Source organism: Eleutherodactylus coqui, chromosome 7 (genome assembly GCF_035609145.1).
Source record: "Eleutherodactylus coqui strain aEleCoq1 chromosome 7, aEleCoq1.hap1, whole genome shotgun sequence".
Taxonomy (NCBI): domain Eukaryota; kingdom Metazoa; phylum Chordata; class Amphibia; order Anura; family Eleutherodactylidae; genus Eleutherodactylus; species Eleutherodactylus coqui.
Genome location: NC_089843.1, coordinates 49,058,630 through 49,079,163, shown reverse-complemented (window position 1 = coordinate 49,079,163; position 20,534 = coordinate 49,058,630). Strand labels below are relative to the sequence as shown.

Sequence of the window (20,534 nt, the reverse complement as noted above, 5' to 3'; positions counted from 1 at the left end):
CCCACGCCTCCAGGAAAGATCATGCAGCTATCCTCAAATACGCAGGTGTGAAAAAAAAATGCAAAGCGCAAAGAAAAAATGGTGACATTAAGAGTCCAATTCTTGGGATGAAGTATAAAGACTGGATCAGTTTGTCACTTACTGGTGGTGATCTTCCACGATCTGATTGAGTATTTCGCATTCAAAGGTTGAACGGAGGAAAGCTTGAAGGACTTTTTCTACCTTTCTTCAAGTTGCTGGTTTAGAAGCAGGATTTTGACATCAGCCTAGTATGTGTATAAATGTTTCTTCAGATATATCCTATCAGAACCCTGAAAAAGAAACCTGAGTGGTTTCCAAAGCTTGCAGCAACATCAATTGACCATTCAAAGGAATCTTATCTGCAAGGTTAATTAGCTTCTCTCCCCGAGAACAAGCATATTATGTTCTACTGGCTAACGGGGTTCCAATGTTCCTTTTGAGCATCAGCCTAGAAGTTAGGCACCAGTGAGAATGAAACTCACACCCCGTGGTTTAACCAGACCAGTGGCCTATGAAGCAGGAAGAAAAGGGATTGGCGTGGTGTTTTTTTCCCCTTTCTGATGGAGGGTTTCTTGTTCCTCAAACTGCTTTCAAAGTTGACTTCGGGAGCCCTGAGAAAAATGGCCTTGCTTAATATTTAAGGAAAAGCTAGCCTGTCAGAAGTGGGATTCGAACCCACGCCTCCAGAGGAGACTGCGACCTGAACGCAGCGCCTTAGACCGCTCGGCCATCCTGACTCTCATGTGGCAGTATGCTTTGGCGCTTCGTGGTGATACTAGACATCATGGTAAGCGTTAAGCATAAAATTGAGGCACTTGTCAACATCTGCAAGTCTGTACTTGCGCAGAACAGAGCAACTTTGCCGCTCCTCACACAGACCCCCGCTGGAATCCCAATCCGTGACGCGTAAGAGCAAACACTTGGCTGTCATGGGGTGGGATTTGAACCCACGCCTCCAGGAAAGATCATGCAGCTATCCTCAAATACGCAGGTGTGAAAAAAAAATGCAAAGCGCAAAGAAAAAATGGTGACATTAAGAGTCCAATTCTTGGGATGAAGTATAAAGACTGGATCAGTTTGTCACTTACTGGTGGTGATCTTCCACGATCTGATTGAGTATTTCGCATTCAAAGGTTGAACGGAGGAAAGCTTGAAGGACTTTTTCTACCTTTCTTCAAGTTGCTGGTTTAGAAGCAGGATTTTGACATCAGCCTAGTATGTGTATAAATGTTTCTTCAGATATATCCTATCAGAACCCTGAAAAAGAAACCTGAGTGGTTTCCAAAGCTTGCAGCAACATCAATTGACCATTCAAAGGAATCTTATCTGCAAGGTTAATTAGCTTCTCTCCCCGAGAACAAGCATATTATGTTCTACTGGCTAACGGGGTTCCAATGTTCCTTTTGAGCATCAGCCTAGAAGTTAGGCACCAGTGAGAATGAAACTCACACCCCGTGGTTTAACCAGACCAGTGGCCTATGAAGCAGGAAGAAAAGGGATTGGCGTGGTGTTTTTTTCCCCTTTCTGATGGAGGGTTTCTTGTTCCTCAAACTGCTTTCAAAGTTGACTTCGGGAGCCCTGAGAAAAATGGCCTTGCTTAATATTTAAGGAAAAGCTAGCCTGTCAGAAGTGGGATTCGAACCCACGCCTCCAGAGGAGACTGCGACCTGAACGCAGCGCCTTAGACCGCTCGGCCATCCTGACTCTCATGTGGCAGTATGCTTTGGCGCTTCGTGGTGATACTAGACATCATGGTAAGCGTTAAGCATAAAATTGAGGCACTTGTCAACATCTGCAAGTCTGTACTTGCGCAGAACAGAGCAACTTTGCCGCTCCTCACACAGACCCCCGCTGGAATCCCAATCCGTGACGCGTAAGAGCAAACACTTGGCTGTCAAGGGGTGGGATTTGAACCCACGCCTCCAGGAAAGATCATGCAGCTATCCTCAAATACGCAGGTGTGAAAAAAAAATGCAAAGCGCAAAGAAAAAATGGTGACATTAAGAGTCCAATTCTTGGGATGAAGTATAAAGACTGGATCAGTTTGTCACTTACTGGTGGTGATCTTCCACGATCTGATTGAGTATTTCGCATTCAAAGGTTGAACGGAGGAAAGCTTGAAGGACTTTTTCTACCTTTCTTCAAGTTGCTGGTTTAGAAGCAGGATTTTGACATCAGCCTAGTATGTGTATAAATGTTTCTTCAGATATATCCTATCAGAACCCTGAAAAAGAAACCTGAGTGGTTTCCAAAGCTTGCAGCAACATCAATTGACCATTCAAAGGAATCTTATCTGCAAGGTTAATTAGCTTCTCTCCCCGAGAACAAGCATATTATGTTCTACTGGCTAACGGGGTTCCAATGTTCCTTTTGAGCATCAGCCTAGAAGTTAGGCACCAGTGAGAATGAAACTCACACCCCGTGGTTTAACCAGACCAGTGGCCTATGAAGCAGGAAGAAAAGGGATTGGCGTGGTGTTTTTTTCCCCTTTCTGATGGAGGGTTTCTTGTTCCTCAAACTGCTTTCAAAGTTGACTTCGGGAGCCCTGAGAAAAATGGCCTTGCTTAATATTTAAGGAAAAGCTAGCCTGTCAGAAGTGGGATTCGAACCCACGCCTCCAGAGGAGACTGCGACCTGAACGCAGCGCCTTAGACCGCTCGGCCATCCTGACTCTCATGTGGCAGTATGCTTTGGCACTTCGTGGTGATACTAGACATCATGGTAAGCGTTAAGCATAAAATTGAGGCACTTGTCAACATCTGCAAGTCTGCACTTGCGCAGAACAGAGCAACTTTGCCGCTCCTCACACAGACCCCCGCTGGAATCCCAATCCGTGACGCGTAAGAGCAAACACTTGGCTGTCATGGGGTGGGATTTGAACCCACGCCTCCAGGAAAGATCATGCAGCTATCCTCAAATACGCAGGTGTGAAAAAAAAATGCAAAGCGCAAAGAAAAAATGGTGACATTAAGAGTCCAATTCTTGGGATGAAGTATAAAGACTGGATCAGTTTGTCACTTACTGGTGGTGATCTTCCACGATCTGATTGAGTATTTCGCATTCAAAGGTTGAACGGAGGAAAGCTTGAAGGACTTTTTCTACCTTTCTTCAAGTTGCTGGTTTAGAAGCAGGATTTTGACATCAGCCTAGTATGTGTATAAATGTTTCTTCAGATATATCCTATCAGAACCCTGAAAAAGAAACCTGAGTGGTTTCCAAAGCTTGCAGCAACATCAATTGACCATTCAAAGGAATCTTATCTGCAAGGTTAATTAGCTTCTCTCCCCGAGAACAAGCATATTATGTTCTACTGGCTAACGGGGTTCCAATGTTCCTTTTGAGCATCAGCCTAGAAGTTAGGCACCAGTGAGAATGAAACTCACACCCTGTGGTTTAACCAGACCAGTGGCCTATGAAGCAGGAAGAAAAGGGATTGGCGTGGTGTTTTTTTCCCCTTTCTGATGGAGGGTTTCTTGTTCCTCAAACTGCTTTCAAAGTTGACTTCGGGAGCCCTGAGAAAAATGGCCTTGCTTAATATTTAAGGAAAAGCTAGCCTGTCAGAAGTGGGATTCGAACCCACGCCTCCAGAGGAGACTGCGACCTGAACGCAGCGCCTTAGAACGCTCGGCCATCCTGACTCTCATGTGGCAGTATGCTTTGGCGCTTTGTGGTGATACTAGACATCATGGTAAGCGTTAAGCATAAAATTGAGGCACTTGTCAACATCTGCAAGTCTGTACTTGCGCAGAACAGAGCAACTTTGCCGCTCCTCACACAGACCCCCGCTGGAATCCCAATCCGTGACGCGTAAGAGCAAACACTTGGCTGTCATGGGGTGGGATTTGAACCCACGCCTCCAGGAAAGATCATGCAGCTATCCTCAAATACGCAGGTGTGAAAAAAAAATGCAAAGCGCAAAGAAAAAATGGTGACATTAAGAGTCCAATTCTTGGGATGAAGTATAAAGACTGGATCAGTTTGTCACTTACTGGTGGTGATCTTCCACGATCTGATTGAGTATTTCGCATTCAAAGGTTGAACGGAGGAAAGCTTGAAGGACTTTTTCTACCTTTCTTCAAGTTGCTGGTTTAGAAGCAGGATTTTGACATCAGCCTAGTATGTGTATAAATGTTTCTTCAGATATATCCTATCAGAACCCTGAAAAAGAAACCTGAGTGGTTTCCAAAGCTTGCAGCAACATCAATTGACCATTCAAAGGAATCTTATCTGCAAGGTTAATTAGCTTCTCTCCCCGAGAACAAGCATATTATGTTCTACTGGCTAACGGGGTTCCAATGTTCCTTTTGAGCATCAGCCTAGAAGTTAGGCACCAGTGAGAATGAAACTCACACCCCGTGGTTTAACCAGACCAGTGGCCTATGAAGCAGGAAGAAAAGGGATTGGCGTGGTGTTTTTTTCCCCTTTCTGATGGAGGGTTTCTTGTTCCTCAAACTGCTTTCAAAGTTGACTTCGGGAGCCCTGAGAAAAATGGCCTTGCTTAATATTTAAGGAAAAGCTAGCCTGTCAGAAGTGGGATTCGAACCCACGCCTCCAGAGGAGACTGCGACCTGAACGCAGCGCCTTAGACCACTCGGCCATCCTGACTCTCATGTGGCAGTATGCTTTGGCGCTTCGTGGTGATACTAGACATCATGGTAAGCGTTAAGCATAAAATTGAGGCACTTGTCAACATCTGCAAGTCTGTACTTGCGCAGAACAGAGCAACTTTGCCGCTCCTCACACAGACCCCCGCTGGAATCCCAATCCGTGACGCGTAAGAGCAAACACTTGGCTGTCATGGGGTGGGATTTGAACCCACGCCTCCAGGAAAGATCATGCAGCTATCCTCAAATACGCAGGTGTGAAAAAAAAATGCAAAGCGCAAAGAAAAAATGGTGACATTAAGAGTCCAATTCTTGGGATGAAGTATAAAGACTGGATCAGTTTGTCACTTACTGGTGGTGATCTTCCACGATCTGATTGAGTATTTCGCATTCAAAGGTTGAACGGAGGAAAGCTTGAAGGACTTTTTCTACCTTTCTTCAAGTTGCTGATTTAGAAGCAGGATTTTGACATCAGCCTAGTATGTGTATAAATGTTTCTTCAGATATATCCTATCAGAACCCTGAAAAAGAAACCTGAGTGGTTTCCAAAGCTTGCAGCAACATCAATTGACCATTCAAAGGAATCTTATCTGCAAGGTTAATTAGCTTCTCTCCCCGAGAACAAGCATATTATGTTCTACTGGCTAACGGGGTTCCAATGTTCCTTTTGAGCATCAGCCTAGAAGTTAGGCACCAGTGAGAATGAAACTCACACCCCGTGGTTTAACCAGACCAGTGGCCTATGAAGCAGGAAGAAAAGGGATTGGCGTGGTGTTTTTTTCCCCTTTCTGATGGAGGGTTTCTTGTTCCTCAAACTGCTTTCAAAGTTGACTTCGGGAGCCCTGAGAAAAATGGCCTTGCTTAATATTTAAGGAAAAGCTAGCCTCCTTTCTGATGGAGGGTTTCTTGTTCCTCAAACTGCTTTCAAAGTTGACTTCGGGAGCCCTGAGAAAAATGGCCTTGCTTAATATTTAAGGAAAAGCTAGCCTGTCAGAAGTGGGATTCGAACCCACGCCTCCAGAGGAGACTGCGACCTGAACGCAGCGCCTTAGACCGCTCGGCCATCCTGACTTTCATGTGGCAGTATGCTTTGGCGCTTCGTGGTGATACTAGACATCATGGTAAGCGTTAAGCATAAAATTGAGGCACTTGTCAACATCTGCAAGTCTGCACTTGCGCAGAACAGAGCAACTTTGCCGCTCCTCACACAGACCCCCGCTGGAATCCCAATCCGTGACGCGTAAGAGCAAACACTTGGCTGTCATGGGGTGGGATTTGAACCCACGCCTCCAGGAAAGATCATGCAGCTATCCTCAAATACGCAGGTGTGAAAAAAAAATGCAAAGCGCAAAGAAAAAATGGTGACATTAAGAGTCCAATTCTTGGGATGAAGTATAAAGACTGGATCAGTTTGTCACTTACTGGTGGTGATCTTCCACGATCTGATTGAGTATTTCGCATTCAAAGGTTGAACGGAGGAAAGCTTGAAGGACTTTTTCTACCTTTCTTCAAGTTGCTGGTTTAGAAGCAGGATTTTGACATCAGCCTAGTATGTGTATAAATGTTTCTTCAGATATATCCTATCAGAACCCTGAAAAAGAAACCTGAGTGGTTTCCAAAGCTTGCAGCAACATCAATTGACCATTCAAAGGAATCTTATCTGCAAGGTTAATTAGCTTCTCTCCCCGAGAACAAGCATATTATGTTCTACTGGCTAACGGGGTTCCAATGTTCCTTTTGAGCATCAGCCTAGAAGTTAGGCACCAGTGAGAATGAAACTCACACCCTGTGGTTTAACCAGACCAGTGGCCTATGAAGCAGGAAGAAAAGGGATTGGCGTGGTGTTTTTTTCCCCTTTCTGATGGAGGGTTTCTTGTTCCTCAAACTGCTTTCAAAGTTGACTTCGGGAGCCCTGAGAAAAATGGCCTTGCTTAATATTTAAGGAAAAGCTAGCCTGTCAGAAGTGGGATTCGAACCCACGCCTCCAGAGGAGACTGCGACCTGAACGCAGCGCCTTAGACCGCTCGGCCATCCTGACTCTCATGTGGCAGTATGCTTTGGCGCTTCGTGGTGATACTAGACATCATGGTAAGCGTTAAGCATAAAATTGAGGCACTTGTCAACATCTGCAAGTCTGCACTTGCGCAGAACAGAGCAACTTTGCCGCTCCTCACACAGACCCCCGCTGGAATCCCAATCCGTGACGCGTAAGAGCAAACACTTGGCTGTCATGGGGTGGGATTTGAACCCACGCCTCCAGGAAAGATCATGCAGCTATCCTCAAATACGCAGGTGTGAAAAAAAAATGCAAAGCGCAAAGAAAAAATGGTGACATTAAGAGTCCAATTCTTGGGATGAAGTATAAAGACTGGATCAGTTTGTCACTTACTGGTGGTGATCTTCCACGATCTGATTGAGTATTTCGCATTCAAAGGTTGAACGGAGGAAAGCTTGAAGGACTTTTTCTACCTTTCTTCAAGTTGCTGGTTTAGAAGCAGGATTTTGACATCAGCCTAGTATGTGTATAAATGTTTCTTCAGATATATCCTATCAGAACCCTGAAAAAGAAACCTGAGTGGTTTCCAAAGCTTGCAGCAACATCAATTGACCATTCAAAGGAATCTTATCTGCAAGGTTAATTAGCTTCTCTCCCCGAGAACAAGCATATTATGTTCTACTGGCTAACGGGGTTCCAATGTTCCTTTTGAGCATCAGCCTAGAAGTTAGGCACCAGTGAGAATGAAACTCACACCCTGTGGTTTAACCAGACCAGTGGCCTATGAAGCAGGAAGAAAAGGGATTGGCGTGGTGTTTTTTTCCCCTTTCTGATGGAGGGTTTCTTGTTCCTCAAACTGCTTTCAAAGTTGACTTCGGGAGCCCTGAGAAAAATGGCCTTGCTTAATATTTAAGGAAAAGCTAGCCTGTCAGAAGTGGGATTCGAACCCACGCCTCCAGAGGAGACTGCGACCTGAACGCAGCGCCTTAGACCACTCGGCCATCCTGACTCTCATGTGGCAGTATGCTTTGGCGCTTCGTGGTGATACTAGACATCATGGTAAGCGTTAAGCATAAAATTGAGGCACTTGTCAACATCTGCAAGTCTGTACTTGCGCAGAACAGAGCAACTTTGCCGCTCCTCACACAGACCCCCGCTGGAATCCCAATCCGTGACGCGTAAGAGCAAACACTTGGCTGTCATGGGGTGGGATTTGAACCCACGCCTCCAGGAAAGATCATGCAGCTATCCTCAAATACGCAGGTGTGAAAAAAAAAATGCAAAGCGCAAAGAAAAAATGGTGACATTAAGAGTCCAATTCTTGGGATGAAGTATAAAGACTGGATCAGTTTGTCACTTACTGGTGGTGATCTTCCACGATCTGATTGAGTATTTCGCATTCAAAGGTTGAACGGAGGAAAGCTTGAAGGACTTTTTCTACCTTTCTTCAAGTTGCTGGTTTAGAAGCAGGATTTTGACATCAGCCTAGTATGTGTATAAATGTTTCTTCAGATATATCCTATCAGAACCCTGAAAAAGAAACCTGAGTGGTTTCCAAAGCTTGCAGCAACATCAATTGACCATTCAAAGGAATCTTATCTGCAAGGTTAATTAGCTTCTCTCCCCGAGAACAAGCATATTATGTTCTACTGGCTAACGGGGTTCCAATGTTCCTTTTGAGCATCAGCCTAGAAGTTAGGCACCAGTGAGAATGAAACTCACACCCCGTGGTTTAACCAGACCAGTGGCCTATGAAGCAGGAAGAAAAGGGATTGGCGTGGTGTTTTTTTCCCCTTTCTGATGGAGGGTTTCTTGTTCCTCAAACTGCTTTCAAAGTTGACTTCGGGAGCCCTGAGAAAAATGGCCTTGCTTAATATTTAAGGAAAAGCTAGCCTCCTTTCTGATGGAGGGTTTCTTGTTCCTCAAACTGCTTTCAAAGTTGACTTCGGGAGCCCTGAGAAAAATGGCCTTGCTTAATATTTAAGGAAAAGCTAGCCTGTCAGAAGTGGGATTCGAACCCACACCTCCAGAGGAGACTGCGACCTGAACGCAGCGCCTTAGACCGCTCGGCCATCCTGACTCTCATGTGGCAGTATGCTTTGGCACTTCGTGGTGATACTAGACATCATGGTAAGCGTTAAGCATAAAATTGAGGCACTTGTCAACATCTGCAAGTCTGCACTTGCGCAGAACAGAGCAACTTTGCCGCTCCTCACACAGACCCCCGCTGGAATCCCAATCCGTGACGCGTAAGAGCAAACACTTGGCTGTCATGGGGTGGGATTTGAACCCACGCCTCCAGGAAAGATCATGCAGCTATCCTCAAATACGCAGGTGTGAAAAAAAAATGCAAAGCGCAAAGAAAAAATGGTGACATTAAGAGTCCAATTCTTGGGATGAAGTATAAAGACTGGATCAGTTTGTCACTTACTGGTGGTGATCTTCCACGATCTGATTGAGTATTTCGCATTCAAAGGTTGAACGGAGGAAAGCTTGAAGGACTTTTTCTACCTTTCTTCAAGTTGCTGGTTTAGAAGCAGGATTTTGACATCAGCCTAGTATGTGTATAAATGTTTCTTCAGATATATCCTATCAGAACCCTGAAAAAGAAACCTGAGTGGTTTCCAAAGCTTGCAGCAACATCAATTGACCATTCAAAGGAATCTTATCTGCAAGGTTAATTAGCTTCTCTCCCCGAGAACAAGCATATTATGTTCTACTGGCTAACGGGGTTCCAATGTTCCTTTTGAGCATCAGCCTAGAAGTTAGGCACCAGTGAGAATGAAACTCACACCCTGTGGTTTAACCAGACCAGTGGCCTATGAAGCAGGAAGAAAAGGGATTGGCGTGGTGTTTTTTTCCCCTTTCTGATGGAGGGTTTCTTGTTCCTCAAACTGCTTTCAAAGTTGACTTCGGGAGCCCTGAGAAAAATGGCCTTGCTTAATATTTAAGGAAAAGCTAGCCTGTCAGAAGTGGGATTCGAACCCACGCCTCCAGAGGAGACTGCGACCTGAACGCAGCGCCTTAGACCGCTCGGCCATCCTGACTCTCATGTGGCAGTATGCTTTGGCGCTTCGTGGTGATACTAGACATCATGGTAAGCGTTAAGCATAAAATTGAGGCACTTGTCAACATCTGCAAGTCTGCACTTGCGCAGAACAGAGCAACTTTGCCGCTCCTCACACAGACCCCCGCTGGAATCCCAATCCGTGACGCGTAAGAGCAAACACTTGGCTGTCATGGGGTGGGATTTGAACCCACGCCTCCAGGAAAGATCATGCAGCTATCCTCAAATACGCAGGTGTGAAAAAAAAATGCAAAGCGCAAAGAAAAAATGGTGACATTAAGAGTCCAATTCTTGGGATGAAGTATAAAGACTGGATCAGTTTGTCACTTACTGGTGGTGATCTTCCACGATCTGATTGAGTATTTCGCATTCAAAGGTTGAACGGAGGAAAGCTTGAAGGACTTTTTCTACCTTTCTTCAAGTTGCTGGTTTAGAAGCAGGATTTTGACATCAGCCTAGTATGTGTATAAATGTTTCTTCAGATATATCCTATCAGAACCCTGAAAAAGAAACCTGAGTGGTTTCCAAAGCTTGCAGCAACATCAATTGACCATTCAAAGGAATCTTATCTGCAAGGTTAATTAGCTTCTCTCCCCGAGAACAAGCATATTATGTTCTACTGGCTAACGGGGTTCCAATGTTCCTTTTGAGCATCAGCCTAGAAGTTAGGCACCAGTGAGAATGAAACTCACACCCTGTGGTTTAACCAGACCAGTGGCCTATGAAGCAGGAAGAAAAGGGATTGGCGTGGTGTTTTTTTCCCCTTTCTGATGGAGGGTTTCTTGTTCCTCAAACTGCTTTCAAAGTTGACTTCGGGAGCCCTGAGAAAAATGGCCTTGCTTAATATTTAAGGAAAAGCTAGCCTGTCAGAAGTGGGATTCGAACCCACGCCTCCAGAGGAGACTGCGACCTGAACGCAGCGCCTTAGACCACTCGGCCATCCTGACTCTCATGTGGCAGTATGCTTTGGCGCTTCGTGGTGATACTAGACATCATGGTAAGCGTTAAGCATAAAATTGAGGCACTTGTCAACATCTGCAAGTCTGTACTTGCGCAGAACAGAGCAACTTTGCCGCTCCTCACACAGACCCCCGCTGGAATCCCAATCCGTGACGCGTAAGAGCAAACACTTGGCTGTCATGGGGTGGGATTTGAACCCACGCCTCCAGGAAAGATCATGCAGCTATCCTCAAATACGCAGGTGTGAAAAAAAAATGCAAAGCGCAAAGAAAAAATGGTGACATTAAGAGTCCAATTCTTGGGATGAAGTATAAAGACTGGATCAGTTTGTCACTTACTGGTGGTGATCTTCCACGATCTGATTGAGTATTTCGCATTCAAAGGTTGAACGGAGGAAAGCTTGAAGGACTTTTTCTACCTTTCTTCAAGTTGCTGGTTTAGAAGCAGGATTTTGACATCAGCCTAGTATGTGTATAAATGTTTCTTCAGATATATCCTATCAGAACCCTGAAAAAGAAACCTGAGTGGTTTCCAAAGCTTGCAGCAACATCAATTGACCATTCAAAGGAATCTTATCTGCAAGGTTAATTAGCTTCTCTCCCCGAGAACAAGCATATTATGTTCTACTGGCTAACGGGGTTCCAATGTTCCTTTTGAGCATCAGCCTAGAAGTTAGGCACCAGTGAGAATGAAACTCACACCCCGTGGTTTAACCAGACCAGTGGCCTATGAAGCAGGAAGAAAAGGGATTGGCGTGGTGTTTTTTTCCCCTTTCTGATGGAGGGTTTCTTGTTCCTCAAACTGCTTTCAAAGTTGACTTCGGGAGCCCTGAGAAAAATGGCCTTGCTTAATATTTAAGGAAAAGCTAGCCTCCTTTCTGATGGAGGGTTTCTTGTTCCTCAAACTGCTTTCAAAGTTGACTTCGGGAGCCCTGAGAAAAATGGCCTTGCTTAATATTTAAGGAAAAGCTAGCCTGTCAGAAGTGGGATTCGAACCCACGCCTCCAGAGGAGACTGCGACCTGAACGCAGCGCCTTAGACCGCTCGGCCATCCTGACTCTCATGTGGCAGTATGCTTTGGCGCTTCGTGGTGATACTAGACATCATGGTAAGCGTTAAGCATAAAATTGAGGCACTTGTCAACATCTGCAAGTCTGCACTTGCGCAGAACAGAGCAACTTTGCCGCTCCTCACACAGACCCCCGCTGGAATCCCAATCCGTGACGCGTAAGAGCAAACACTTGGCTGTCATGGGGTGGGATTTGAACCCACGCCTCCAGGAAAGATCATGCAGCTATCCTCAAATACGCAGGTGTGAAAAAAAAATGCAAAGCGCAAAGAAAAAATGGTGACATTAAGAGTCCAATTCTTGGGATGAAGTATAAAGACTGGATCAGTTTGTCACTTACTGGTGGTGATCTTCCACGATCTGATTGAGTATTTCGCATTCAAAGGTTGAACGGAGGAAAGCTTGAAGGACTTTTTCTACCTTTCTTCAAGTTGCTGGTTTAGAAGCAGGATTTTGACATCAGCCTAGTATGTGTATAAATGTTTCTTCAGATATATCCTATCAGAACCCTGAAAAAGAAACCTGAGTGGTTTCCAAAGCTTGCAGCAACATCAATTGACCATTCAAAGGAATCTTATCTGCAAGGTTAATTAGCTTCTCTCCCCGAGAACAAGCATATTATGTTCTACTGGCTAACGGGGTTCCAATGTTCCTTTTGAGCATCAGCCTAGAAGTTAGGCACCAGTGAGAATGAAACTCACACCCTGTGGTTTAACCAGACCAGTGGCCTATGAAGCAGGAAGAAAAGGGATTGGCGTGGTGTTTTTTTCCCCTTTCTGATGGAGGGTTTCTTGTTCCTCAAACTGCTTTCAAAGTTGACTTCGGGAGCCCTGAGAAAAATGGCCTTGCTTAATATTTAAGGAAAAGCTAGCCTGTCAGAAGTGGGATTCGAACCCACGCCTCCAGAGGAGACTGCGACCTGAACGCAGCGCCTTAGACCACTCGGCCATCCTGACTCTCATGTGGCAGTATGCTTTGGCGCTTCGTGGTGATACTAGACATCATGGTAAGCGTTAAGCATAAAATTGAGGCACTTGTCAACATCTGCAAGTCTGTACTTGCGCAGAACAGAGCAACTTTGCCGCTCCTCACACAGACCCCCGCTGGAATCCCAATCCGTGACGCGTAAGAGCAAACACTTGGCTGTCATGGGGTGGGATTTGAACCCACGCCTCCAGGAAAGATCATGCAGCTATCCTCAAATACGCAGGTGTGAAAAAAAAATGCAAAGCGCAAAGAAAAAATGGTGACATTAAGAGTCCAATTCTTGGGATGAAGTATAAAGACTGGATCAGTTTGTCACTTACTGGTGGTGATCTTCCACGATCTGATTGAGTATTTCGCATTCAAAGGTTGAACGGAGGAAAGCTTGAAGGACTTTTTCTACCTTTCTTCAAGTTGCTGGTTTAGAAGCAGGATTTTGACATCAGCCTAGTATGTGTATAAATGTTTCTTCAGATATATCCTATCAGAACCCTGAAAAAGAAACCTGAGTGGTTTCCAAAGCTTGCAGCAACATCAATTGACCATTCAAAGGAATCTTATCTGCAAGGTTAATTAGCTTCTCTCCCCGAGAACAAGCATATTATGTTCTACTGGCTAACGGGGTTCCAATGTTCCTTTTGAGCATCAGCCTAGAAGTTAGGCACCAGTGAGAATGAAACTCACACCCCGTGGTTTAACCAGACCAGTGGCCTATGAAGCAGGAAGAAAAGGGATTGGCGTGGTGTTTTTTTCCCCTTTCTGATGGAGGGTTTCTTGTTCCTCAAACTGCTTTCAAAGTTGACTTCGGGAGCCCTGAGAAAAATGGCCTTGCTTAATATTTAAGGAAAAGCTAGCCTCCTTTCTGATGGAGGGTTTCTTGTTCCTCAAACTGCTTTCAAAGTTGACTTCGGGAGCCCTGAGAAAAATGGCCTTGCTTAATATTTAAGGAAAAGCTAGCCTGTCAGAAGTGGGATTCGAACCCACGCCTCCAGAGGAGACTGCGACCTGAACGCAGCGCCTTAGACCGCTCGGCCATCCTGACTCTCATGTGGCAGTATGCTTTGGCGCTTCGTGGTGATACTAGACATCATGGTAAGCGTTAAGCATAAAATTGAGGCACTTGTCAACATCTGCAAGTCTGCACTTGCGCAGAACAGAGCAACTTTGCCGCTCCTCACACAGACCCCCGCTGGAATCCCAATCCGTGACGCGTAAGAGCAAACACTTGGCTGTCATGGGGTGGGATTTGAACCCACGCCTCCAGGAAAGATCATGCAGCTATCCTCAAATACGCAGGTGTGAAAAAAAAATGCAAAGCGCAAAGAAAAAATGGTGACATTAAGAGTCCAATTCTTGGGATGAAGTATAAAGACTGGATCAGTTTGTCACTTACTGGTGGTGATCTTCCACGATCTGATTGAGTATTTCGCATTCAAAGGTTGAACGGAGGAAAGCTTGAAGGACTTTTTCTACCTTTCTTCAAGTTGCTGGTTTAGAAGCAGGATTTTGACATCAGCCTAGTATGTGTATAAATGTTTCTTCAGATATATCCTATCAGAACCCTGAAAAAGAAACCTGAGTGGTTTCCGAAGCTTGCAGCAACATCAATTGACCATTCAAAGGAATCTTATCTGCAAGGTTAATTAGCTTCTCTCCCCGAGAACAAGCATATTATGTTCTACTGGCTAACGGGGTTCCAATGTTCCTTTTGAGCATCAGCCTAGAAGTTAGGCACCAGTGAGAATGAAACTCACACCCTGTGGTTTAACCAGACCAGTGGCCTATGAAGCAGGAAGAAAAGGGATTGGCGTGGTGTTTTTTTCCCCTTTCTGATGGAGGGTTTCTTGTTCCTCAAACTGCTTTCAAAGTTGACTTCGGGAGCCCTGAGAAAAATGGCCTTGCTTAATATTTAAGGAAAAGCTAGCCTGTCAGAAGTGGGATTCGAACCCACACCTCCAGAGGAGACTGCGACCTGAACGCAGCGCCTTAGACCGCTCGGCCATCCTGACTCTCATGTGGCAGTATGCTTTGGCGCTTCGTGGTGATACTAGACATCATGGTAAGCGTTAAGCATAAAATTGAGGCACTTGTCAACATCTGCAAGTCTGCACTTGCGCAGAACAGAGCAACTTTGCCGCTCCTCACACAGACCCCCGCTGGAATCCCAATCCGTGACGCGTAAGAGCAAACACTTGGCTGTCATGGGGTGGGATTTGAACCCACGCCTCCAGGAAAGATCATGCAGCTATCCTCAAATACGCAGGTGTGAAAAAAAAATGCAAAGCGCAAAGAAAAAATGGTGACATTAAGAGTCCAATTCTTGGGATGAAGTATAAAGACTGGATCAGTTTGTCACTTACTGGTGGTGATCTTCCACGATCTGATTGAGTATTTCGCATTCAAAGGTTGAACGGAGGAAAGCTTGAAGGACTTTTTCTACCTTTCTTCAAGTTGCTGGTTTAGAAGCAGGATTTTGACATCAGCCTAGTATGTGTATAAATGTTTCTTCAGATATATCCTATCAGAACCCTGAAAAAGAAACCTGAGTGGTTTCCAAAGCTTGCAGCAACATCAATTGACCATTCAAAGGAATCTTATCTGCAAGGTTAATTAGCTTCTCTCCCCGAGAACAAGCATATTATGTTCTACTGGCTAACGGGGTTCCAATGTTCCTTTTGAGCATCAGCCTAGAAGTTAGGCACCAGTGAGAATGAAACTCACACCCTGTGGTTTAACCAGACCAGTGGCCTATGAAGCAGGAAGAAAAGGGATTGGCGTGGTGTTTTTTTCCCCTTTCTGATGGAGGGTTTCTTGTTCCTCAAACTGCTTTCAAAGTTGACTTCGGGAGCCCTGAGAAAAATGGCCTTGCTTAATATTTAAGGAAAAGCTAGCCTGTCAGAAGTGGGATTCGAACCCACGCCTCCAGAGGAGACTGCGACCTGAACGCAGCGCCTTAGACCGCTCGGCCATCCTGACTCTCATGTGGCAGTATGCTTTGGCGCTTCGTGGTGATACTAGACATCATGGTAAGCGTTAAGCATAAAATTGAGGCACTTGTCAACATCTGCAAGTCTGCACTTGCGCAGAACAGAGCAACTTTGCCGCTCCTCACACAGACCCCCGCTGGAATCCCAATCCGTGACGCGTAAGAGCAAACACTTGGCTGTCATGGGGTGGGATTTGAACCCACGCCTCCAGGAAAGATCATGCAGCTATCCTCAAATACGCAGGTGTGAAAAAAAAATGCAAAGCGCAAAGAAAAAATGGTGACATTAAGAGTCCAATTCTTGGGATGAAGTATAAAGACTGGATCAGTTTGTCACTTACTGGTGGTGATCTTCCACGATCTGATTGAGTATTTCGCATTCAAAGGTTGAACGGAGGAAAGCTTGAAGGACTTTTTCTACCTTTCTTCAAGTTGCTGGTTTAGAAGCAGGATTTTGACATCAGCCTAGTATGTGTATAAATGTTTCTTCAGATATATCCTATCAGAACCCTGAAAAAGAAACCTGAGTGGTTTCCGAAGCTTGCAGCAACATCAATTGACCATTCAAAGGAATCTTATCTGCAAGGTTAATTAGCTTCTCTCCCCGAGAACAAGCATATTATGTTCTACTGGCTAACGGGGTTCCAATGTTCCTTTTGAGCATCAGCCTAGAAGTTAGGCACCAGTGAGAATGAAACTCACACCCTGTGGTTTAACCAGACCAGTGGCCTATGAAGCAGGAAGAAAAGGGATTGGCGTGGTGTTTTTTTCCCCTTTCTGATGGAGGGTTTCTTGTTCCTCAAACTGCTTTCAAAGTTGACTTCGGGAGCCCTGAGAAAAATGGCCTTGCTTAATATTTAAGGAAAAGCTAGCCTGTCAGAAGTGGGATTCGAACCCACACCTCCAGAGGAGACTGCGACCTGAACGCAGCGCCTTAGACCGCTCGGCCATCCTGACTCTCATGTGGCAGTATGCTTTGGCGCTTCGTGGTGATACTAGACATCATGGTAAGCGTTAAGCATAAAATTGAGGCACTTGTCAACATCTGCAAGTCTGCACTTGCGCAGAACAGAGCAACTTTGCCGCTCCTCACACAGACCCCCGCTGGAATCCCAATCCGTGACGCGTAAGAGCAAACACTTGGCTGTCATGGGGTGGGATTTGAACCCACGCCTCCAGGAAAGATCATGCAGCTATCCTCAAATACGCAGGTGTGAAAAAAAAATGCAAAGCGCAAAGAAAAAATGGTGACATTAAGAGTCCAATTCTTGGGATGAAGTATAAAGACTGGATCAGTTTGTCACTTACTGGTGGTGATCTTCCACGATCTGATTGAGTATTTCGCATTCAAAGGTTGAACGGAGGAAAGCTTGAAGGACTTTTTCTACCTTTCTTCAAGTTGCTGGTTTAGAAGCAGGATTTTGACATCAGCCTAGTATGTGTATAAATGTTTCTTCAGATATATCCTATCAGAACCCTGAAAAAGAAACCTGAGTGGTTTCCAAAGCTTGCAGCAACATCAATTGACCATTCAAAGGAATCTTATCTGCAAGGTTAATTAGCTTCTCTCCCCGAGAACAAGCATATTATGTTCTACTGGCTAACGGGGTTCCAATGTTCCTTTTGAGCATCAGCCTAGAAGTTAGGCACCAGTGAGAATGAAACTCACACCCTGTGGTTTAACCAGACCAGTGGCCTATGAAGCAGGAAGAAAAGGGATTGGCGTGGTGTTTTTTTCCCCTTTCTGATGGAGGGTTTCTTGTTCCTCAAACTGCTTTCAAAGTTGACTTCGGGAGCCCTGAGAAAAATGGCCTTGCTTAATATTTAAGGAAAAGCTAGCCTGTCAGAAGTGGGATTCGAACCCACGCCTCCAGAGGAGACTGCGACCTGAACGCAGCGCCTTAGACCGCTCGGCCATCCTGACTCTCATGTGGCAGTATGCTTTGGCGCTTCGTGGTGATACTAGACATCATGGTAAGCGTTAAGCATAAAATTGAGGCACTTGTCAACATCTGCAAGTCTGCACTTGCGCAGAACAGAGCAACTTTGCCGCTCCTCACACAGACCCCCGCTGGAATCCCAATCCGTGACGCGTAAGAGCAAACACTTGGCTGTCATGGGGTGGGATTTGAACCCACGCCTCCAGGAAAGATCATGCAGCTATCCTCAAATACGCAGGTGTGAAAAAAAAATGCAAAGCGCAAAGAAAAAATGGTGACATTAAGAGTCCAATTCTTGGGATGAAGTATAAAGACTGGATCAGTTTGTCACTTACTGGTGGTGATCTTCCACGATCTGATTGAGTATTTCGCATTCAAAGGTTGAACGGAGGAAAGCTTGAAGGACTTTTTCTACCTTTCTTCAAGTTGCTGGTTTAGAAGCAGGATTTTGACATCAGCCTAGTATGTGTATAAATGTTTCTTCAGATATATCCTATCAGAACCCTGAAAAAGAAACCTGAGTGGTTTCCGAAGCTTGCAGCAACATCAATTGACCATTCAAAGGAATCTTATCTGCAAGGTTAATTAGCTTCTCTCCCCGAGAACAAGCATATTATGTTCTACTGGCTAACGGGGTTCCAATGTTCCTTTTGAGCATCAGCCTAGAAGTTAGGCACCAGTGAGAATGAAACTCACACCCTGTGGTTTAACCAGACCAGTGGCCTATGAAGCAGGAAGAAAAGGGATTGGCGTGGTGTTTTTTTCCCCTTTCTGATGGAGGGTTTCTTGTTCCTCAAACTGCTTTCAAAGTTGACTTCGGGAGCCCTGAGAAAAATGGCCTTGCTTAATATTTAAGGAAAAGCTAGCCTGTCAGAAGTGGGATTCGAACCCACACCTCCAGAGGAGACTGCGACCTGAACGCAGCGCCTTAGACCGCTCGGCCATCCTGACTCTCATGTGGCAGTATGCTTTGGCGCTTCGTGGTGATACTAGACATCATGGTAAGCGTTAAGCATAAAATTGAGGCACTTGTCAACATCTGCAAGTCTGCACTTGCGCAGAACAGAGCAACTTTGCCGCTCCTCACACAGACCCCCGCTGGAATCCCAATCCGTGACGCGTAAGAGCAAACACTTGGCTGTCATGGGGTGGGATTTGAACCCACGCCTCCAGGAAAGATCATGCAGCTATCCTCAAATACGCAGGTGTGAAAAAAAAATGCAAAGCGCAAAGAAAAAATGGTGACATTAAGAGTCCAATTCTTGGGATGAAGTATAAAGACTGGATCAGTTTGTCACTTACTGGTGGTGATCTTCCACGATCTGATTGAGTATTTCGCATTCAAAGGTTGAACGGAGGAAAGCTTGAAGGACTTTTTCTACCTTTCTTCAAGTTGCTGGTTTAGAAGCAGGATTTTGACATCAGCCTAGTATGTGTATAAATGTTTCTTCAGATATATCCTATCAGAACCCTGAAAAAGAAACCTGAGTGGTTTCCAAAGCTTGCAGCAACATCAATTGACCATTCAAAGGAATCTTATCTGCAAGGTTAATTAGCTTCTCTCCCCGAGAACAAGCATATTATGTTCTACTGGCTAACGGGGTTCCAATGTTCCTTTTGAGCATCAGCCTAGAAGTTAGGCACCAGTGAGAATGAAACTCACACCCTGTGGTTTAACCAGACCAGTGGCCTATGAAGCAGGAAGAAAAGGGATTGGCGTGGTGTTTTTTTCCCCTTTCTGATGGAGGGTTTCTTGTTCCTCAAACTGCTTTCAAAGTTGACTTCGGGAGCCCTGAGAAAAATGGCCTTGCTTAATATTTAAGGAAAAGCTAGCCTGTCAGAAGTGGGATTCGAACCCACGCCTCCAGAGGAGACTGCGACCTGAACGCAGCGCCTTAGACCGCTCGGCCATCCTGACTCTCATGTGGCAGTATGCTTTGGCGCTTCGTGGTGATACTAGACATCATGGTAAGCGTTAAGCATAAAATTGAGGCACTTGTCAACATCTGCAAGTCTGCACTTGCGCAGAACAGAGCAACTTTGCCGCTCCTCACACAGACCCCCGCTGGAATCCCAATCCGTGACGCGTAAGAGCAAACACTTGGCTGTCATGGGGTGGGATTTGAACCCACGCCTCCAGGAAAGATCATGCAGCTATCCTCAAATACGCAGGTGTGAAAAAAAAATGCAAAGCGCAAAGAAAAAATGGTGACATTAAGAGTCCAATTCTTGGGATGAAGTATAAAGACTGGATCAGTTTGTCACTTACTGGTGGTGATCTTCCACGATCTGATTGAGTATTTCGCATTCAAAGGTTGAACGGAGGAAAGCTTGAAGGACTTTTTCTACCTTTCTTCAAGTTGCTGGTTTAGAAGCAGGATTTTGACATCAGCCTAGTATGTGTATAAATGTTTCTTCAGATATATCCTATCAGAACCCTGAAAAAGAAACCTGAGTGGTTTCCAAAGCTTGCAGCAACATCAATTGACCATTCAAAGGAATCTTATCTGCAAGGTTAATTAGCTTCTCTCCCCGAGAACAAGCATATTATGTTCTACTGGCTAACGGGGTTCCAATGTTCCTTTTGAGCATCAGCCTAGAAGTTAGGCACCAGTGAGAATGAAACTCACACCCTGTGGTTTAACCAGACCAGTGGCCTATGAAGCAGGAAGAAAAGGGATTGGCGTGGTGTTTTTTTCCCCTTTCTGATGGAGGGTTTCTTGTTCCTCAAACTGCTTTCAAAGTTGACTTCGGGAGCCCTGAGAAAAATGGCCTTGCTTAATATTTAAGGAAAAGCTAGCCTGTCAGAAGTGGGATTCGAACCCACGCCTCCAGAGGAGACTGCGACCTGAACGCAGCGCCTTAGACCACTCGGCCATCCTGACTCTCATGTGGCAGTATGCTTTGG

General features: G+C 45.2%; 21 non-coding genes across 21 annotated transcripts; all 21 read right to left on the bottom strand.

Moving 5' to 3' along the window:
- Positions 1 to 675: 675 nt before the first annotated feature.
- TRNAL-CAG (transfer RNA leucine (anticodon CAG)) lies at positions 676 to 758 on the bottom strand. The gene has a single exon. It is a non-coding gene; the product is annotated as a tRNA-Leu (tRNA).
- An 884-nt stretch (positions 759 to 1,642) lies between these two features.
- Positions 1,643 to 1,725, bottom strand: TRNAL-CAG (transfer RNA leucine (anticodon CAG)). Its single transcript has one exon. It is a non-coding gene; the product is annotated as a tRNA-Leu (tRNA).
- Positions 1,726 to 2,609: 884 nt separating this feature from the next.
- On the bottom strand, positions 2,610 to 2,692 carry TRNAL-CAG (transfer RNA leucine (anticodon CAG)). The gene has a single exon. It is a non-coding gene; the product is annotated as a tRNA-Leu (tRNA).
- An 884-nt stretch (positions 2,693 to 3,576) lies between these two features.
- On the bottom strand, positions 3,577 to 3,659 carry TRNAL-CAG (transfer RNA leucine (anticodon CAG)). The gene has a single exon. It is a non-coding gene; the product is annotated as a tRNA-Leu (tRNA).
- An 884-nt stretch (positions 3,660 to 4,543) lies between these two features.
- On the bottom strand, positions 4,544 to 4,626 carry TRNAL-CAG (transfer RNA leucine (anticodon CAG)). The gene has a single exon. It is a non-coding gene; the product is annotated as a tRNA-Leu (tRNA).
- Positions 4,627 to 5,613: 987 nt separating this feature from the next.
- TRNAL-CAG (transfer RNA leucine (anticodon CAG)) lies at positions 5,614 to 5,696 on the bottom strand. The gene has a single exon. It is a non-coding gene; the product is annotated as a tRNA-Leu (tRNA).
- An 884-nt stretch (positions 5,697 to 6,580) lies between these two features.
- TRNAL-CAG (transfer RNA leucine (anticodon CAG)) lies at positions 6,581 to 6,663 on the bottom strand. The gene has a single exon. It is a non-coding gene; the product is annotated as a tRNA-Leu (tRNA).
- An 884-nt stretch (positions 6,664 to 7,547) lies between these two features.
- Positions 7,548 to 7,630, bottom strand: TRNAL-CAG (transfer RNA leucine (anticodon CAG)). The gene has a single exon. It is a non-coding gene; the product is annotated as a tRNA-Leu (tRNA).
- A 988-nt stretch (positions 7,631 to 8,618) lies between these two features.
- TRNAL-CAG (transfer RNA leucine (anticodon CAG)) lies at positions 8,619 to 8,701 on the bottom strand. The gene has a single exon. It is a non-coding gene; the product is annotated as a tRNA-Leu (tRNA).
- Positions 8,702 to 9,585: 884 nt separating this feature from the next.
- Positions 9,586 to 9,668, bottom strand: TRNAL-CAG (transfer RNA leucine (anticodon CAG)). The gene has a single exon. It is a non-coding gene; the product is annotated as a tRNA-Leu (tRNA).
- Positions 9,669 to 10,552: 884 nt separating this feature from the next.
- Positions 10,553 to 10,635, bottom strand: TRNAL-CAG (transfer RNA leucine (anticodon CAG)). Its single transcript has one exon. It is a non-coding gene; the product is annotated as a tRNA-Leu (tRNA).
- Positions 10,636 to 11,622: 987 nt separating this feature from the next.
- TRNAL-CAG (transfer RNA leucine (anticodon CAG)) lies at positions 11,623 to 11,705 on the bottom strand. The gene has a single exon. It is a non-coding gene; the product is annotated as a tRNA-Leu (tRNA).
- An 884-nt stretch (positions 11,706 to 12,589) lies between these two features.
- TRNAL-CAG (transfer RNA leucine (anticodon CAG)) lies at positions 12,590 to 12,672 on the bottom strand. Its single transcript has one exon. It is a non-coding gene; the product is annotated as a tRNA-Leu (tRNA).
- Positions 12,673 to 13,659: 987 nt separating this feature from the next.
- Positions 13,660 to 13,742, bottom strand: TRNAL-CAG (transfer RNA leucine (anticodon CAG)). The gene has a single exon. It is a non-coding gene; the product is annotated as a tRNA-Leu (tRNA).
- Positions 13,743 to 14,626: 884 nt separating this feature from the next.
- Positions 14,627 to 14,709, bottom strand: TRNAL-CAG (transfer RNA leucine (anticodon CAG)). The gene has a single exon. It is a non-coding gene; the product is annotated as a tRNA-Leu (tRNA).
- An 884-nt stretch (positions 14,710 to 15,593) lies between these two features.
- On the bottom strand, positions 15,594 to 15,676 carry TRNAL-CAG (transfer RNA leucine (anticodon CAG)). The gene has a single exon. It is a non-coding gene; the product is annotated as a tRNA-Leu (tRNA).
- Positions 15,677 to 16,560: 884 nt separating this feature from the next.
- Positions 16,561 to 16,643, bottom strand: TRNAL-CAG (transfer RNA leucine (anticodon CAG)). Its single transcript has one exon. It is a non-coding gene; the product is annotated as a tRNA-Leu (tRNA).
- Positions 16,644 to 17,527: 884 nt separating this feature from the next.
- On the bottom strand, positions 17,528 to 17,610 carry TRNAL-CAG (transfer RNA leucine (anticodon CAG)). Its single transcript has one exon. It is a non-coding gene; the product is annotated as a tRNA-Leu (tRNA).
- Positions 17,611 to 18,494: 884 nt separating this feature from the next.
- TRNAL-CAG (transfer RNA leucine (anticodon CAG)) lies at positions 18,495 to 18,577 on the bottom strand. The gene has a single exon. It is a non-coding gene; the product is annotated as a tRNA-Leu (tRNA).
- An 884-nt stretch (positions 18,578 to 19,461) lies between these two features.
- TRNAL-CAG (transfer RNA leucine (anticodon CAG)) lies at positions 19,462 to 19,544 on the bottom strand. The gene has a single exon. It is a non-coding gene; the product is annotated as a tRNA-Leu (tRNA).
- An 884-nt stretch (positions 19,545 to 20,428) lies between these two features.
- On the bottom strand, positions 20,429 to 20,511 carry TRNAL-CAG (transfer RNA leucine (anticodon CAG)). Its single transcript has one exon. It is a non-coding gene; the product is annotated as a tRNA-Leu (tRNA).
- Between the last annotated feature and the right edge of the window lie 23 nt (positions 20,512 to 20,534).